Consider the following 20,534-nt stretch of genomic DNA (forward strand, 5'->3'; position numbering starts at 1 on the left):
TGTCTTGATGACTGTGACTTTGTAGTAGAGCCTGAAGTCAGGCAGGTTGATTCCTCCAGTTCCATTCTTCTTTCTCAAGATTGCTTTGGCCATGGATTGGAAGAATCAATATTATGAAAATGAGTATACTACCCAAAGCAATCTATAGATTCAATGCAACCCCTATCAAGCAACCAACAGTATTTTACACAGAACTAGAACAAATAATTTCACAATTTGTATGGAAATACAAAAAACCTCGAATAGCCATTTGGATATTTAGATGTATGACATTTAGATATTTAGGTAGATGATATGTGGATAGGAGATCTGTAAATAAAACTTGAATCTTTTCTGATATTATCCTCTTTTATTATGTTTTATACATTCTGCCTTAAATTTGATTTAAATCTTTCCCCACTTCTTTTGACTGGCTAGATTTTTTTCTTTTTTTTTATACTTATGTACCAAAGTTCTTACAGTTTTAAAAAATTTACTTTGACTAAATCATCCCTTGTTCACTTTTGAAATTATCATGACTTTTACTTCCTATTTTATTTTACAGTATCTTAGAGATTTGCTAGTTTATTTGTGGGGACATATATATTATTTTGTTAATTGTACAGGACTGATTCATATAAAGGATCATATTAGTTTCAAAGCATGTTGTGCTAAAGAACTGATGGGATCCTGAAAAACAGCATTTCACATATTCAGAGCTTTCATTAGAGCATTTGAAGTAGAAGCTGATCACATCAAGGTCACCATGAAATGGGATGATTTAAATTAGCTATATTTGGACAGAAATGCCTTGTACTTGAAAGCCAGCAATCAATCAGTGATTGAAAAACACATCTCTAAAGCTGGAAAATCATTTTAATGGTGACCAAGATTTTGCTGGTAAAAAAGCCTTAAACATTTGAGAATCCCATAGTTAATATTATTATAGATGATGATAAATAAGGATTCATCATTTTTATTGTTGTTTTTATTCTTCAAAAAACTTTGAACTATTTTATTCACATTTTATTGGGCAAGAAAACTGCTTAACAGTTATAACTGGTACACTGAAAAGAGGAGAACTCGAGCAAAGGCGTCCCCAGAGAGTCCTTGTTTTCTGGACTTTCCACAGGAATTGACTGCAATAGTTGTTTCTTCTCACCCTTTTAAACAGTAGACTACTTTTCTCTTCAGGGCTTACTCTTGTTTCCAAATATATGGGAAGTCTGTGTATTACAGCTAGCACACAGCTACAAAATTAACACAGTTGCACTGTTTTACAGTAGAGAGGCTTTAAAACAGGACAAATTCAAAAGTCTTTGCTGTCATTCAATAGTCTTTTCAAAAAAGCATCTGATACAAGAAATCTGATTGTATCCCTGCAAATAAATAGCTACATCTCTTGATTACCATGTTGCAATTGTTATTATTGTATACAGTTCAGTTCAATTGCTCAGTCATGTTCAACTGTTGCAGCCCCATGGACTGCAGCATGCCAGGCTTCCCTGTCAATCACCAACTACTGAAGTTTACTCAAACTCATGTCCATCAAATCAGTGATGCCATCCAACCATCTCATCCTCTGTCATCCCCTTCTCCTCCTGCTTTCAGTTTTCCCAGCATCAGGGTCTTTTCTAGTGAGTCAGTTCTTTGCAACGGGTGGCCAAAGTATTGGAGTTTCAGCTTCAGTATCAGTCCTTCCAATGGATACTCAGGACTGATTTCCTGATTGACTGGTTGGATCTCCTTGCAGTCCAAGAGACTCTCAAGAGTGTTCTCCAACACCATAGTTCAAAAACATCAATACTTCAGTGCTCAGCTTTCTTTATACTACAACTCTCACATCCATAACATGACTACTGGAAAAACTATAGCTTTGGCTAGAAGGAATTTTGTTGGCAAAGTAATGTCTCTGCATTTTAATATGCTGTCTAGGTTGGTCATAGCTTTTCTTTCAAGGAGCAAGCGTCTTTTAATTTCATGGCTGCAGTCATCATCTGCAGTGATTGTAGATCCCAAGAAAATGTTTCCCCATCTATTTGTCATGAAGTGATGGGACCGGATGCTATGATCTTAGTTTTCTGAATGTTGAATTTTAAACCAAAGGTAAGTCATTGTTTCTAACTGTTGATTATACAATTAAGACAGTATCACCAGTTTTTCATTGACTTTGAGCATGGTTAGTTCTGCCGAATTTGAATGAAAATTTTTACCCATGTGATTCTCTTTAATAAAAAGAATAAATTCACAATTAGATGGTAATAGTCAAAATCTGTAGGAAAGTATCAATTTCAAGCTTACAGACCATAATAGGATACTTACAGAAGAGCCTGATATAAAAGTCATCAACTGAAGACTTCCTGAATATGACATAAATTTCTAAAGGGTAGAGATATTGGCTACAAGAGAGAATTGCTTTGAGTGAATTTTCCAACCAACACTTTTGATACTTTGCAGTGTACTTGTTGCAAGATAATCTGATCACAGAGTAAGGAATTTAATCAGAATAATTCCAACTCATGTCAATACGAAATAAACACTCCTTAATCTTGAGGTTTGCTGAGTAACTTAACATTTCTCTAAATATAGATGGTTATGCATGAACACTTGGAAGTATGTTTTGTTATTAATAAATCAAGCAGATATGAAACATGAGCAATGGCCAAATAGGACAGAAGATGGCTCTGAAAATGTTCATTTTTCCAGTGGGAGTAATAATTCCTAAAGGGGAGGTAGGGAATGGGATTGTCTTCAAATTCTGGTTGAAGACAGGACCATTCCCCTTGGCTTGGTTAACTATGAAGCTGTCTGTATTGGAAATTTTTCTTAAACCAATTTAATTATCAGTACAGGAGGATTAGTTGAGCAGTAACAATAAGGTACCTTATGTTTACCTGTTATATAATTAATATAAGGAAGCACTGTATCAAGATAAATGAATGTGGGAAAAAATAAAGATTTGATTTTAAGAAGTATACTTTGTTCTAGTTCTGATTTCATATAGAAGAAAATAAGATAAGACACACTGATTATAACTGAATTTTATTTTGAGAGTTTTCTAAAGAAGTCTGTATGTATCTTAAATACTTAAATTGCCTCTTTGTTTTTTAGAATAAATTCCTGATGTAAAAAAAAATTAAGTCCAGTTCAACGAATAGCTATATTAAAAGTTTAGTGAAAGCCCAAATCAAAACTATATTCTTTTGCAACTAATTCAGTAGATCTTTCTTGACATCAGTTATCAAGATATATAATATTATCTATTCAATTCTTCTTGGTTTTATTGATGAAACTCGGGAGATTCAAGTACTTCTGCCATGCTGTAGAAAAACTAGTAAAACCGCCAAATATAAAAAACCAAGCATGCTGGGATAATACCATTTAATTATGAAATAGCTACTGAGGCATTTTGATTTTCTTGAACATTAGTACAACCCAAAAAGACTCAGTAAAGCTGTTTTCCAGAGAACAGGAAAAAGTTGCATTTGCCATTTTGATTCTAAAAGTGCATTGTGAAGTTTAATGCAAATGGCGCTTGATGGTGGGTCCTGGCCTTGGCCTATATTTTTCTCTAGGATTGTTGGCTGTTGTGGAAGAGGCCAGTTCCTGCATCTCGATGGGATGAGACCCCTGATTTTTACCTGGTAATGGAAGAGTATGTCATTCAATATCAATTTAAAAATCACATTTACCAATGTGATAAAGAAATTGGCAAGAAAGTTTTTGACCGTTAGCCAAACTGTAGAAGGGACAGATGCTGATTTTTCACTCTTTGCTGCTTCCCACTCATTTTGCCTCCCCTGAAGTCAAGTCTCCACTGTTGTCTTCTTGGCTACTTGCCCTAGGACGATGACTCTTGGGGAAAGTTTGAGTTTGACCAGGAGGAAACCCATCAGGCTATTGGAGGGCAGGGGGAGGGAAATGCAGGGTGTTTATCAGCTACTCCCCTCTCCTTCAGCACCACATTTCTCGCACTGGTGGAATATCTCCTCGCCTGTATCTCCCCAAAGGCAGCCCATATTTATGGCTGCAGCTCTAACCACATACAGTCCCTCTTTTCTCATCATACCTCTCCTTCCACTTCACCCCATCTGTTCAGACCCAGCTCCCCACAGGGGCTCATCCCGCCTATACCAGCTTTCCTTATTGGCTGTCCTAACCTGCCTAGAACACTAAGTTCTATATCTTCGTTAAAGTCTCTTCACTTCATATATATTCTGATTAAAATCGGGAGGGTCACATGAGGGGCTGGGATCTTGACTAATATGGGGTTTTTAAGTCCCTTGTTTGGGAATACTTAGACAAGAACAAGATGAGCATTAAGAAACTGCAAGAGTAGGTCATTTAGCCAAGTAAATTAGTATCTCTTTGTGTAGTCATCCCCAGTGAATGGGTGTTTATGATGGCTTATATTTCAGGATTATAACCTTCTTTTTCTTCTGAGCAATTATTTTTACCAAGAAAGCCGATGAAGCCATCATTGGAAGATGTCATTTTCAAATGTTATATGATACACAATTTTGGAGATGCAGTTAATTCAATGAATATTCAAAGAGGTCTCAATGATCTAGAATCCTGGATATGTAGAATTGTAGTTGCATTAAAATTGGACACAAATTACAATGTGCATATATGCATGTCAACATACTGAGTGAATTGTTTTGATCATAAATCTAGTGTGAGTAACTGTGATTTGGCTGTTTAGAAGTGTTCATCACATTCTAGGCATCATTAAAAGAAATCAAAAGCTGGTTATACTCAGTACCAACCAGACCACAGCTGGAGACATACTTCTAGTTTGGCTTACTCCCATGAACAGGTAAACAAGCAAGAAAGCTGTATAGCAAATGGCTCCAAACAGAATTTGAGTGCTGGATTTTAGTGGCCTAGGTTTTACTCTTAGCTCCCTCACTTACTGGCTGTGAAATTTGGGACAGAAGGCTATACCTCATATTCCTCTTCTCTGAAGACCCCAAGACATAATGATTAAAATTACATAAAGCTGTGCTGACCACATACTCTATAAATACTCTACAAATTTTACCTAGAATACTACTGATAATCACTAAGGTGTGAAAGGTCTGCAAACCAAGTTACATGAGAAACAGTCCAGGATATTGGGGAGAGTTTTGTTTCTGTTTGAAAAGACATACTGAAGAGTGAAGTTGACTTTATGAAAATGTGAAAGATTGTTCAATAGGAAAGATGTTCCAGAGAGTCAGAAGGAGACACTGAAAATTTCAGGAATGTCATTTTGCTCATCATCACAAATACCTTTCTAGTTTCCTGATGTCTAGCAAGAAACAGACTAATGAAAGTCTTTTTGTCATTATCAGTAAAACTGGATAATTACTATCTGGAATATGATTTTAGCAGGAAATCCTGTAGTAAAGATAGGACATGGAAAGATGAACACCACAGATTGGTAGGTGCCCAATATGCTCCTTGAGATCAGTGGAGAAATAACTCCAGAAAGAATTAAGAGATGGAGCCAAAACAAAAACAGTACCCAGTTGTGGATGTCATGGGTGATGGAAGTAGCATCTGATGCTGTAAAGAGCAGTATTGCACAGGAACCTGGAATGTTAGGTCCATGAATCAAGGTGAATTGGAACTGGTCAAACAGGAGATGGCAAGAGTGAACATAAATATTTTAAGAATCAGCTAACTAAAGTGGACTAGAATGGGTGAATTTAACTCAGATGACCATTGTATCTACTACTATGGACAAGAATCCCTTAGAAGAAATGGAGTAGCCATCTTAATCAACAAAAGAATGCAAACTGCAGTACTTGGGTACAATCTCAAAAACAACAGAATGATCTCTGTTTGTTTCCAAGGCAAACCATTCAGTTTCTCAGTAATCCAAGTCTATGCCCCAAACAGTAGTGCTGAAGAAGCTGAAGTTGAACAGTTCTATGTGGACCTACAAGACCTTCTAGAAATAACACCCCAAAAACTTGTTCTTTTCATTATTGGGGACTGAAATGCAAAAGTAGGAAGTCAAGAGCTACCTGGAGTAATAGGCAAATTTAGCCTTGGAGTATAAAATGAAGCAGGACAAAGGCTAAGAGAGTTTTGCCAAGAGAACGCACTGGTCATAGCAAACACTCTCTCTCAACAACACAAGAGAAGACTCTACACATGGATATCACCAGATGGTCAATACTGAAATCAGATTGATTATATTGTTTGCAGCCAAAGATGGAAAAGCTCTATACTGTCAGTAAAAACAAGACTAGGAGCTGACTGTGGCTCAGATCATGAACTCCTTGTTGCTAAATTCAGACTTAAATTGAAGAAAGTGGGGAAAATCACTAGACCATTCAGATATGACCTAAATCAAATCCTTTATTATTATACAGTGGAAGTGGAAAATGAATTCAAGGGATTAGATCTGATAGCAGAGTGCCTGAATATCTATGGACAGAGGTTTGTGACATTGTACAGGAGGCAGTGATCAAGACCATCCCCAAGAAAACAAAATGCAAAAAGGCAAAATGGTTGTCTGAGGAGGCCTTACAAATAGCTGAGAAAAGAAAAGACATGAAAAGCAAAGGAGGAAAGGAAAGATATAGTCATTTGAATGCAGAGTTCCAAAGATTAGCAAGGAGAGATAAGAAAGCCTTTCTCAGTGAGTAGTGCAAAGAAATAGAGGAAAAAATAGAATCAGAAAAACTAGAGACCTCTTTAAGAAAATTAGAGACACCTAGGGAACATTTCATGCAAAGATTAGCACAATAAAGGACAGAAATGGTATGGACCTAATAGAAGCAGAAGATATTAAGAAGAGGTGGCAAGAATACACAGAGCTCAGTTCAGTTCAGTCGCCCAGTCATGTCCAACTGTTTGCAAATACACAGAAGAACTATACAAAAAATATCTTCATGAAACAGATAACCATGATGGTGTGATTACTCACCTGCAGCCCGACATCCTGGAATGTGAAGTCAAGTGGGCCTTAGAAAGAATCACTAGGAACAAAGCTAGTGGAAGTGATGGAATTACCGCAGAGCTATTTCAAATTCTAAAAGATGGTGCTGTGAAAGTGCTGCACTCAATATACCGCAAAATTTGGGAAACTCAGAAGTGGCCACAAGACTAGAAAAGGTCAGTGTTCATTCCAGTCTCAAAGAAACGCAATGCCTAAGAATGTTCAAACTACCACAATATTGTACTCATCTCACATGCTAGCCGGAGAAGGCAATGGCACCCCATTCCAGTACTCTTGTCTGGAAAATCCCATGGATGGAGGAGCCTGGTGAGCTGCCGTCTATGGGGCTGCACAGCATCGGACACGACTGAAGTGACTTAGGGGCAGCAGCAGCACGTGCTAGCAAAGTGATGCTCAAAACTCTCCAAGTCTGGCTTCAGCAGTACGTGAACCGTGAGCTTCCAGATGTTCAAGCTGGATTTTAAAAAGGCAGAGGAACCAGAGATCAAATTGCCAACATCCGCTGGATCATCAAAAAAGCAAGAGAGTTCCAGAAAAACATAGACTTCTGCTCTATTGACTATGCCAAAGTCTTTGGCTGTGTGGATCACAACAACTGTGGAAAATTCTTCAAGAGATGGGAATACCAGACCACCTTACCTGCCTCCTAAGAAATCTGTAGGCAGGTCAAAAAGCAACAGTTAGAGCTGGATGTGGAACAACAGACTGGTTCCAAATCAGGAAAGGAGTACATCAAGGCTGTATATTGTCACCCTGCTTATTTTGTTTATATGCAGTGTACATCATGAGAAATGCTGGGCTGGATGAAGCACAGCTGGAATCAAGATTTCTGGGAGAAATATCAATAACCTCAGATATGCAGATGACACCACCCTTATGGTAGAAAGCAAATAAGAACTAAAAAGCCTCTTGATGAAAATGAAAGACGAGAGTGAAAAAGTTGACTTAAAACTCAACATTCAGAAAACTAAGATCATGGCATCTGGTCCTGTCACCTCATGGCAAATAGATGGGGAAACAATGCAAACAGTGACAGACTTTATTCTTGGGGGCTCCAAAATCAGTGCAGATGGTGACTGCAGCCATGAAATTAAAAGACACTTGCTCCTTGGAAGAAAAGCTATGACCAACATAGACAGCATATTAAAAAGCAGAGACATGACTTTGCCAACAAAGGTCAACATAGTCAAGGCTATGGCTTTCCCAGTGGTCATGTATGGATGTGAGAGTTGGACTATAAAGAAAGGTGAGCACCAAAAAATTGATGCTACTAAACTGTGGTGTTGGAGCAGACTCTTGAGAGTCCCTCAGACTGCAGGGAGATCCAACTAGTCCATCCTAAAGGAAATCAGTCCTGAATATTCATTGGAAGGACTGTTGCTGAAGCTGAAACTCTAATACTTTGACCACCTGATGGGAAGAACTGACTCATTGGAAAAGATCCTGATGCTGGGAAAGATTGAAGGCAGGAGGAGAAGGGGATGACAGATGGTTGGATGGCATCACCGACTCGATGTACCTGAGTTTGGGTAAACTCCTGGAGTTGGTGATGGACAAGGAAGCCTGGCATGCTGCAGAACATGGGATTGCAAAGAGTTGGACACAACTGAGTGACTGAACTGAACTGAACCTGTAATAAAGGCTGGCATGGGGGAGGGGCATGACAGAAGGAAAAGGTGACAAGATGACCTTTATTTCCTCTTGGGACTCTGTGATTTACAAGTCTAGTGTGTTGGACAGAATATCAGGAAAATGGCTACAACCTTTGTTTGTATTCATGTTGCCTTCTTCATATCAGCCCTTTGGCAGTTGTCCTGAGACATGTTGTCCCAACAAGACCTGACAATCCCAGTTATATTTTCCTGTGAAGGGGATTTTGCCTGCTCTATTTTCCTTTGGGTGGCACACAATGACTTCTGTGTCACCATCTTTGCAGACTTCTTCAAGAAACTGTATTTGGTGCTAGTAAGTCACTGACTTGGAACAGACCTCTTTGAAAAGGGATTTGTTTTCTTGACCAGAATGAAAAATGTATTGAGTGGGGAAAACAGCTCACAGTGTTTGTGTTTTCCTTTTGGCCTCACCAGGTATTTTTACCCTGATGGAGCAGCCTCTGGAAACCTGTGGCACACATCAGTCTTGCATATATTTCTGTTTGTACCGTTAGGAATTGATAATTACAGCTTTTCAAAGATACTCAGCACATGACATATTTTTGGTGAAAGCAGAGCTTTTGTGTGGAAAAGTGGCTAATGTACTTTCAAGTAAATCTGTAGATGTGTTATGTTTAGGAGGTAGCAGAAGAGATCTGAGCTGGCAGAGTAATTGCTGTGCTGGGGCACCACTGAAGACAAACATACACCCAAGACTGTGAACAGCCTGTCTTATATAAACTTGTTTCATCATCCAGGTGGAAATAGCATGTCTACCGTTTCTGGTCAAATCTGGAGAAAATGTCAATGTAATATCTCATGGGTAATTCATTTTTGAAAAATGAGCATCGTTTCTACTATTTCTTTTTGGAGGAACATTTTTAGCTTTTCAGCTGTGTGTATGAGTGGTGATGAAAAAAAGTAAAGAGATGGCTGTCACACAAATCAGTCTCAACTACTGAGGTCAACAGGCTTCTAGTTAAGAAAGGAGTTTTCATCTGTGGAGAGGCAGGGCACAAGCCTCTGGATGGGCTGGACTTGGAGCTCCCTTTCTTTCCTAATCTTTTCTGGTTCCATAGCGTAGCAACTTCCAGGGAGTGTGGCATTTCATAACCCGTCAATAGGCTATTTCAAATGCCAACTACAGGGAAAAGGAGCACAGAATAGACTTCAGGGAAAATTAAAGTAAAAAGACTAAAAGTATTTGGACACATTTTCTTGGCTTGGTGAGCATTTCTGGTAATCAAAAAAGATGTTTAGAAATATTTCTTTAGGGAAATGAAAGAAATTCATTTCCCTTGAATGCTTCCTACATGCCAGGTCCTCTATCAGACATTTTATGTGCATTGTAGATTCTAGTATTATCACCATTTTATTGATGAGGAAATTGCAGATTATAGATAATCCATAGCAGTGTCATGGAACCGACACTAAACAAACACTATTTCAGCTACTATTTCATCCGTCATCTCTATAACTGATGGTAGTGATTCACCATTCATTCTTGGCCCCCTAGACATTGGAGCGAATGTCACAGACAGTTCATTGCATATCACCAACACCTCACTTCTAGTGCATGTGAGAGGTTAGAGACCAGTCAGTGGGCAGGTGCAACATAGAATACAGGGAAGTTAATATCCTCGAAGGACAGCCTTCAACCAGCGGAATGATAGGAGATATTTTTGGGTAAACTTACAGGCGGCCTATCCCCTAAGGGAATACTTCTTAGGCACAGTTTCTGAGAATGTTACCATTAGGACTGAACCACCACTCAATGCACAGTGGTAACAAACTCACTCTTATATCCTTCATCAATAATTTTTCCTTCCCTATCTCATTGTCCGAAGCCCTCTTTTCTACTTCTGAGATCACCTCCAAAATAAACTTCCTGCACTCACATCCTTGTGAAGATCCTATTCTGTGAAAAACTAAGACATACCCTAATTACATGTAATTGCTCTTTTTGTCACAGCCATAACCCCATTAAGAGACTACAACGTCCATTGCACCATGGCGTTGGCTTCACAAAACCTAAGTTAATGGGGGATTATTTCTGTGGCATCAAACCTCTAATTATATAAAAATTAATATATTGAACTTTGCTCTTTGAAATTCAATTATTCAATAAAATAAAAGAGAATCTTTACCCTTTGAAATCTTCAAAAAGCCTAATGATTTAGCAGGAATATTTCAAGATCATTTTTTTAGGCTTCCTACCAGCCCCTTCCTGAAAGTGTCTGCTGTTTATTTCCTTTGTGGTCTTAGGTAAGTCAGAGATTGTAGGTGAAATGATTGTCTTCTCATTTCTTTTGAAAAATTGCATGCCAAATCTCTTTCCACATACTTCAAACCTAATATTTAGATCTAATGGATTAAAATAGCTACAAAAAGTTTTATTGAAAGTAGTGAACAAAATAATCACTTATGTTTTTCTTTCAATTTCTTGTCAATCTCTGAAATTAATGGACAGGTAGAAGCATCCATTGGGACCATTTATTTTCTTTGAAATTTCTGGGCTCTGTGTTAACTTCCATTGCATTGGGACCATTTTTGGATTTTTTTTTTTTCCTTACAAGAAAAAAGTACAATTCTGGAGTAATAAAACTTGTCCACAGTTGTCACATCAAAATTCTACAAATGTACCACTATTTTCATCTTTTCTTTCTTTAGTCTCTGTTCCTCTGGTCTCTGGTGACTTTACTTTATGCTTCAAGAAGAGTACTGGATTATGCATACCTTTTCCCCTTAGCCTTTAGAAAGCAGACTTCTTTTTAAGGACTCTATTTTTAGTAAAACAGCCACCAGAGATTCTATATTTTGTGCCAACAATGAATCTAGCTGGAAGATTTTCTTTGAGAAATTCTACCATCCTCCACTAATCCTCCACTAATGACTCAGTGAAAGTGAAAGTGTCAGTCGCTCAGTCGTGTCCTACTTTTTGCGACCCCATGGACTGTAGGCTGTCAGGTTCCTCTGTCCATGGGATTCTCCCGGCAAGAATACTGGAGTGGGTAAAAATAAGAACTGGTTCCTGGTATCTATGCTACCTCAGACAGTTGACAAACATTATGTGAAGGAACTGTGGTACTAGAATAAACCCCAACTAGTAGAAACCCCCACACTAGACTTCATCACTTCGCTGCTAAGTTGTAAAGAGTTTGTACCCAAAGGAAATACTTTACAGATTTGGACGCAATGCCCATGGGAGATGTGTACCAAAGGGCAAGGTGAGATAAGGTCCTCATACCGCCGTGCTCTAGACCTATCCCAGCAGTTGGATGAATGCTAAACTTTGCAATAATACAGAAACCATAAGCTTGCTTCTCACCAATGGTAACACAGTCTTCATTTTTGAAACATGGTATTCTTTCCTGGATTCTCTATTCAGCTATATCTTTTTGTGTTCATATCAAACATTATTTTCCTTTTAATAATACACTCTAAACTTTTGATAAGAAATAAAAGAGTTAGTTACAAGAAACAATTGCAATTTGTATTTAGATACAAATTTTAAGTGGACTTGCTTATTTCTGATTCATCCTGTAAAGCTGCAAGAGCTTGCCTTCTTTAAAAAAAAAAAAGCATATACTTCTATGAGCAATTTATTTCCTTTCTTCTTTCCTTATTTCTTTCCCTCTTCTAAAAAAAAATCCTGTGACATAGATGTTTGGGGGGATTGATATCCTCTGCAAAGTTCCTTGCAACTCAGTTTTAGAGTTCTGTCGTATTTTTAAAATTTCTACCAAGTATAATGAGATCTACTAGGAAAATTTGAACCCATTTCAATGGTGAATCTTTGCTTAAATGGTAATATTCATGAAACAACTGTACTTCAGATGGTTATTAATTTGCAAAACATCATTCCATTTAACTTTAACTCTCTTTTCTTATGCCTCTGCTAGGAAATAAATATTCTCTGGTAGAAAGAGATTATTCTTTTTTAAGCTTTCTTTTCTAAAGATGATTTTCACTCAACTCTTAACCTTCTTTGCCAGAGCCGGAAGTTCAAGGTGAAAGGTGAGTAGGGCCCTTCTGGGAATTTGTTAGCCCTGTGAAAGCATATGCTAAAATGACTTAAAAAGATGCAATATAGCCTATTGGAAAAACATTGAAATTTTAGGGAGTGGAATTAGATTCATTTCCCAGCTCTGCTATTAGTTAATTATCTTGGGCAAGTATCAAGATTCTCATTTGGATATTGAAGTTCAATTTCCAAATATTTATGGTGTTTCTCAAAAGTGCTAAGCATATGTTGGCATCCTGAAGATGTGAGTTGAATTAACATATAGGTGATGTATTTCAAGAATATCACAGAAGAGAGTCTGAGATAAAACAAATAATGGTTTATGTGCCAGCACAGAGCCAGCTTCTACAGTGGGAAGCTCTGTTAACACAGTTCAGTGAATCCTGGAAGAGTAGCAGTTGTTTCTGTACAAAGATGAAGAGGCAGAAAAAACCAAAGAGAATAAGTATTTCTAAGCCCGCAGTGTCCACCTCTGACTGCACTCTGGTTGAAATTATCTCAGACCTCTAATTCTTGGTTCTGTGGCTCTGTGGCTCTGTGGTGGGGAAGCAAGCAGTGAGGGAAGTGGCTGTGGAGGTCTTTGTCCTCGGGCAGCCCTCACTCTCCACCGTCACGCAGATGGACGCTTATGCAGATTGCCTGCTTCCTTCATAGGCGCTCATCCTTGTGCTGAGTATTAATTCTCATCTGTGTTCAAGGATTGTAATCAAGCCAGGACAGTAATCAAAATGATGTGTACAGCAAAATCGAGGCTTTTTACATCAAAATCAAAACTGCATGGTAAATTAGAGGAATACATATTATGGTTTAATCAATGACTCTGATCTTGCTTTCACGATTGATGCAGAAGGAACCAAAGATTAGGTTTAATAGTGGCCAAGAGGAAAGTATTAAAATTTTATCTCATAATCTTAGCTTATTAAGATTTGTTTTTAAGAAAGAAAGGTTTTGCTGTATGTCTTACCATACTGCCCTTCTCCTTTGAAACATGGGGACCCCCAAAAAATCCTTAAAACGAAAAACTTTTAGTATCTGCCTTTACTCAGTATCTTACGGAATGACCTGCACCCCCAGGGCAGAAAACGTTCTTTACAAGTGAAATGATATAGGCTTGAGATAAAAATGGCCAATATGCTTATTCACAGTGTTAAGTAGTTTCCTGTCTTTGCTGTGCTTTTCGAGCAAAAGATTTGAGGCGAATTTTTGCTTCTTTCTGATAAGTGACAGTGTTGCTAGTTTGGTGCCAGTGCCTTATCTTCACAAGTTGCATTGTTGATTTTCTTTTTGCCTGATCACCCCCTTTGCAGTAGCAGTTAAGGAATATGCTTTTCTGCTTTTAAAAGCATGTACTTCACACAGGGAAAATTAAATAACTTCTAATATGAAAGAAAAGAATTAACATGCATAGAAGGGAAAGAAAAACATCTTACTATCTTTACATATGCTGCATTTTATCCAGAATTATCTTCCTTGGACTTGGTAGAGGTCATTAGATTTCTTAACTGATTATTCTTTTATACAAGAACATGTATTTGTGTATATATTACCTCCACCAGCAAAGGGAAAGAGAGTTCAAGTGTAAAGCACTGTCCACTGTCATTCAATATCTAAGTCTACCTGGGATGTAGCATGTTCAGGGGTGATGTGAGCGTTCCAGGCTTCCATCATTTTGACCTTGTGCCCCACCTCCACCACTTAGCAGATGTTCTTAGTTATTGTTGGGGTTTACTTCCTAAGCTTTTATTCTCCATGAGCACGTGGCCTAGAAACCTGGAGTAATTCTCGATTTTCTCTGGTTCACTCTACACCATGGCAGTTGTGTGTCTGTAACCTAAGTATCTGGAGAAGGCAATGGCAACCCACTCTAGTACTCTTGCCTGGAAAATCCCATGAACGGAGGAGCATAGTAGGCTGCAGTCCATGGGGTCACTAAGAGTCGGACATGACTGAGCAACTTCACTTTCACATTCAAGCTTTTGAGAAGGAAATGGCAACCCACTCCAGTGTTCTTGCCTGGAGAATCCCAGGGATGGGGGAGCCTGGTGGGCTGCCATCTATGGGGTCACACAGAGTTGGACACGACTGAAGAGACTTAGCAGCAGCAGCAATGTAAATGTAAGTATCATTTCTATCACTACTGCCAATGTTTAGGTCTTTAGCATCTGTCATCTGGACCACAGTGATGATTTCCTAGGCATACTCGCCCCATGAATTCCCTACCATCCATCCATCCTCCATCCTGTTGCTAGAGTAACATTTTATAAATTCAAGTTAAATCCCAGTAGTTCCTATTTAAATGTTTTCACTGTTCCTGTAATTAGAGGATCAATGTATAGACTTGCAAGTTTGTCATTAGAGCCCTTCATGATCTTCCTGGCTTCTTTGTTCACAGTCATCTCATGCTTATACTCTCAAGCACACACACACGCATCCCTATACACCTCTTTACCCTCCAGATACACTCAGCTATCAGTACTGTGCTTAGCATGCCATCCTGCGTGTCACTCTGAGTGCCTTCCCTCTTCGTAAAATCACTCTCCTCATTCACTTTCAGGATCACTTTATAAAATTGTTTTAAATATGTGTGGAAATAAATGAAGACCATGCAAATGCAAATAAACAAAACTATTCATTTAGACCTTGCAAGGATGTCAGCAACACTTACTTGTATTTGGCAGAGACTCAAAGGCAGGCAGAAGAATAGGAAGCCTTTACAATAAAACAAAGAAGTTTTCAGGTAGGGTTTTCTGGAAGGATTTGGGCATGGGGAAGCTGGAGTTCAGCTGACTAGAAGTGGGCATCTGATGTGCTTGAGGAAGCATACTTGGCTTCCTCTGGCTGGTCCTGAGTTGGAAGGATGGTGGGATGTAAGTAGGAAAGATGAAAGTCATTGACCAAATGATTGTCTGTAGCCAGTTGTTGCAGAGCTTTTGGTTTTGTGCTTCATGGTCTGGTTACCACTGAGGTTGTGGTCAGAGTTGTCTTATCATATATGGTCTGGCTGTTGTCTGTTTGTATGTTCAATTTCTCCTGGTAAATCCATATTTGTTGAATGAGCAGATGAGCATTTTAGCTTATTAAGTGTTCATTCCCTCCACTTCCAACTTAATGATAAATTCCAATGTCCCAGCTTCTTTATCTGTCAACAATGATAAGTCCTTTGCTTAATGTATAGAAAGAGAACCTTCCACATAGGTCTGGACATGCTGGCTCCAAGGGGAAGTAGATTTCCTTGCCCAAAGAAATGTCCAAAGCTTTTACCCTTAAACACTAGGTGACGCCACCATTCTCAGATGAAACAGGTACTCGAGTTCCACAGTCCATTACTGCCGCTTATCCTGTTTGGTCAATGATGACCTCACTGACATCAACTGCCTGAGATGAAAGATGTGTAAGATTGTAGTTCTTGATTCTTATGTAACTTCTTCCTTTACAGATAAAGAATCTGACCTTCAAAGATAACTTTTCTTAGTTAAAAACAGTGATATTAATGGGCCATCCACTCCGGAAAGGAGATCACTCAGATGCATGAAATGTTTGTGTAGAGCTTGACACTCTACCAAATATTCTAATAACATAGTGTTCACTTTATGAAATGTTTAAATTCTATTTCAACAGAATTAAAAGTCAATGTCGGACAAAATGTAAATTGCTTGTCAAGATTTTACATGGAGGCATAAGGTTACATTGATGTTGTTGTTGTTCAGTTGCTAAGTCATGTCTGACTCTTTGTGATTCCATGAACTGCAGCACACCAGAGAGAGATAGTCCATCACTATTTCCATGAGTTTGCTTAAATTCATGTCCATCGAATCACTGATGTCACCCAACCATCTCATCTTCTGTCGCCCCCTTCTCCTCTTGCCCTCAATTTTTCCCAGCATCAGGGTCTTTCCCAATAGTCAGCTCTGGGCATCAAGTGACCAAAGTATTGGAGCTTCAGCTTCAGCATTGAGTGAGTGAAGTCACTCAGTCGTGTCTGACTCTTTGCGACCCCATGTACTGTGGCCTACCAGGATCCTCAGTCCATGGGATTTTCCAGGCAAGAATACTGGAGTGGGTTGCCATTTCCTTCTCCAGGGGATCTTCCCGACCCAGGGATTGAACCCGGGTCTCCTGCATTTTAGGCAGATGCTTTACCGTCTGAGCTACCAGGGAAGCCCTCAGCTTTAGCATTCAGTTCTGTTCAGTTCAGTCACTCAGTCGTGTCCGACTCTTTGTGACCCCATGAATTGCAGCACGCCAGGCCTCTTTGTCTATCACCAACTCCCGGAGTTTATTCAAACTCATGCCCATCGAGTCAGTGATGCCATCCAGCCATCTCATCCTCTGTCGCCCCCTTCTCCTCCTGCCCCCAATCCCTCCCAGCATCAGGGTCTTTTCCAATGAGTCAACTCTTCGCATGAAGTGGCCAAAGTACTGGAGCTACAGCATTAGACAGTGTCAAAGCTGAGGTCCAGCAGTATCTCTGAAAAATGTGATTGGTTTGAAGGGAAGGAGGTGACAGTGGTATTTATTCATATCCATCTTTGTAGGAAAACAATGAGCTACAATGTGAACCAAAAAAACCCTTATGCAGCTAAATCATGGAAATCTGTCTACTTATCTCCAAAGAAAAGTTTTGGCTAAGCAAGTTAATTTTATCAAAAGGAATTTGCATAGTAATTTATTGGATCTGAATGTGCATTTGTATGGAAGTCATCCTTTGCTTTTCAATCATATTCTTTGGACAGGGATTAATATAGTTCCTAGAGAATCATTCATCATGCACTCTGTCTTTCAGATCTAGTCCCTCAAATCTATTTCTAACTTCCACTGTATTATCGTAAGGGATTTGATTTAGGTCATACCTGAATGGTCTAGTGGTTTCCCCCACCATCTTCAATTTAAGTCTGAATTTGGCAATAAGGAGCTCATGATCTGAGCCATAGTCAGCTCCCAGTCTTGTTGTTGCTGTCTGTATAGAGCTTCTCCATCTTTGACTGAAAAGAATATAATCAATCTGATTTCGGTGTTGACCATCTGGTGATGTCCATGTGTAGGGTCTTCTCTTGTGTTGTTGGAAGAGGGTGTTTGCTATGGCAGAACTCTTCGCTCTTGGCAAAACTCTGTTAACCTTTGTCCTGCTTCATTCCATACTCCAAGGCCAAATTTGCCTGTTACTCCAGGTGTTTCTTGACTTCCTACTTTTGCATTCCAGTCCCCTATAATGAAAAGGACATCCTTTTTTGGGTGTTAGTTCTAAGAGGTGTTGTAGGTCTTCATAGAACCATTCAACTTCAGCTTCTTCAGCATTACTAGTTGGGGCATAGGCTTGGATTACCGTGATATTGAATGGTTTGCCTTGGAGACAAACAGAGATGATTCTGTCGTTTTTGAGATTGCATCCAAGTACTGCGTTTAGGACTGTTTTGTTGACCATGATGGCTACTCCATTTTTTCTAAGGGATTCCTGCCCACAGTAGTAGATATAATGGTCACCTGAGTTAAATTCACCCATTCTAGTCCATTTTAGTTTGCTGATTCCTAGATTGTCGATGTTCACTCTTGCCGTCTCCTGTTTGACCACCTCCAATTTGCCTTGATTCATGGATCTAACATTCCAGGTTCCTATGCAGTATTGCTCTTTACGGCATTGGACCTTGCTTCTATCACCAGTCACATCCACAACTGGGTAGTTTTGGAGACAGGGATCAAAACCATCCCCATGGAAAAGAAATGCAAAAACACAAAATGGCTGTCTGAGGAGGCCTTACAAATAGCTGTGAAAAGAAGAGAAGCGAAAAGCAAAGGAGAAAAGGAAAGATGTTCCCATTTGAATGCAGAGTACCAAAGAAAGGCAAGGAGAGATAAGAAAGCCTTTCTCAGCGATCAATGCAAAGAAATAGAGGAAAACAACAGAATGGGAAAGACTAGAGAACTCCTCAAGAAAATTAGAGATACCAAGGGAACATTTCATGCCAAGATGGGCTTGATGAAGGACAGAAATGGTATGGACCTAAAAGAAGCAGATGATATTAAGAAGAGGTGGCAAAAATACACAGAAGAACTGTACAAAAAAGATCTTCACTACCCAGATAATCACGAGGCTGTGATCATTCATCTAGAGCCAGACATCCTGGAATGTGAAGTCAAGTGGGCCTTAGAAAGCATCACTATGAACAAAGCTAGTGGAGGTGATGGAATTCCAGTTGAGCTATTTCAAATCCTGAAAGATGATGCTGTGAAAGTGCTGCACTCAATATGCCAGCAGTTGTGGAAAACTCAGCAGTGGCCACAGGACTGGAAAAGGTCAGTTTTCATTCCATTCCCAAAGAAAGGCAATCCCAAAGAATACTCAGACTACCACACAATTGCACTCATCTCACATGCTAGTAAAGTAATGCTCAAAATTCTCCAAGCCAGGCTTCAGAAATACATGAACCATGAACTTCCAGGCATTCAAGCTGGTTTTGGAAAAGGCAGAGGAACCAGAGATCAAATTTCCAACATACCCTGGATCATCGAAAAAGCAAGAGAGTTCCAGAGAAGCATCTATTTCTGCTTTATTGACTATGCCAAAGCCTTTGACTGTGTGGATCACAATAAACTGTGGAAAATTCTTCAAGAGATGGGAATACCAGACCACCTGACCTGCCTTTGAGAAACCTATATGCAGGTCAGGAAGCAACAGTTAGAACTGGACATGGAACAACAGAATGGTTCCAAATAGGAAAAGGAATGTGTCAAGGCTATATACTGTCGCCCTGCTTATTTAACTTATCTGCAGAGTACATCATGAGAAACGCTGGGCTGGAAGAAGCACAAGCTGGAATCAAGATTGCCTGGAGAAATATCAATAACCTCAAATATGCAGATAACACCACCCTTATGGCAGAGAGTAAAGAGGAACTTAAAAGCCTCTTGATGAAGGTGAAAGAGGAGAGTGAAAAAGTTGGCTTAAAGCTCAACATTCAGAAAACTAAGATCATGACATCCAGTCCCATCACTTCATGGGAAACAGTTGGGAAAACAGTGCAAACAGTGTCAGACTTTATTTTGGGGGGCTCCCCAATCACTGCAGATGGTGATTGCAGCCATAAAATTAAAAGATACTTACTCCTTGTAAGGAAAGTTATGACCAAGCTAGATAGCATATTAAAAAGCAGACACATTACTTTGGCAACCAAGGTCCATCTAGTGAAGGCTATTGTTTTTCCAGTGGTCATGTATGGATGTGAGAGTTGGACTGTGAAGAAAGCTGAGCACCAAAGAATTGATGCTTTTGAACTGTAGTTTTGGAGAAGACTCTTGAGAGGCCCTTGGACTGCAAGGATATCCAACCAGTCCATCCTAAAGGAGATCAGTCCAGGGTGTTTATTGGAAGGACTGATGCTGAAGCTGAAACTCCAATACTTTGGCAACCTCATGCTAAGAGTTGACTCATTGGAAAAGACCCTGATGCTGGGAGGGATTGGGGGCCGGACATGAAGGGAATGTCAGAGGATGAGATGGCTGGATGGCATCACCGACTCAAAGGGCATGAGTTTGAGTAAACTCTGGGAGTTGGTGATGGACAGGGAGGCCTGGTGTGCTGCGATTCATGGGGTCACAAAGAGTTGGACATTACTGAGCGACTGAACTGAACTGAGAGAATCGTTATATAGTAAATTATTGACATTGAGTACTTATTTACTTTTGTGGTTTGGTCCTTTGTAACTTGATGCTTGAGACTGTAGTCTGTCATGTGTTGCAGCTGCCTTTATTGTTGTTACCAGGTTCTGGTCACTTGAATTTTGTGTGTAGACTTGATTTAGGGCCACTAATAAATGCTCTCATATAGTATAAGTTTTCAAGTATTAAGAGAATGATAGTTAAGTATGCTTTTATGAAATAGGTGTGTGACACTGTTTAAACTAACATTTTTAATGTGACTACCATAATG

General features: G+C 39.3%; 1 protein-coding gene and 1 non-coding gene across 5 annotated transcripts in view; one reads left to right on the forward strand and one right to left on the reverse strand.

The window, feature by feature from the left end:
- PLCB1 (phospholipase C beta 1) overlaps positions 1–20,534 on the forward strand; it is an 830,993-nt gene that overhangs the window by 352,051 nt on the left and 458,408 nt on the right. The gene's annotated exons all lie outside the window — the stretch shown is intronic.
- On the reverse strand, positions 16,697–16,768 carry TRNAF-AAA (transfer RNA phenylalanine (anticodon AAA)). Its single transcript has one exon. It is a non-coding gene; the product is annotated as a tRNA-Phe (tRNA).

Source organism: Muntiacus reevesi, chromosome 2 (assembly GCF_963930625.1).
Source record: "Muntiacus reevesi chromosome 2, mMunRee1.1, whole genome shotgun sequence".
Classification (NCBI taxonomy): domain Eukaryota; kingdom Metazoa; phylum Chordata; class Mammalia; order Artiodactyla; family Cervidae; genus Muntiacus; species Muntiacus reevesi.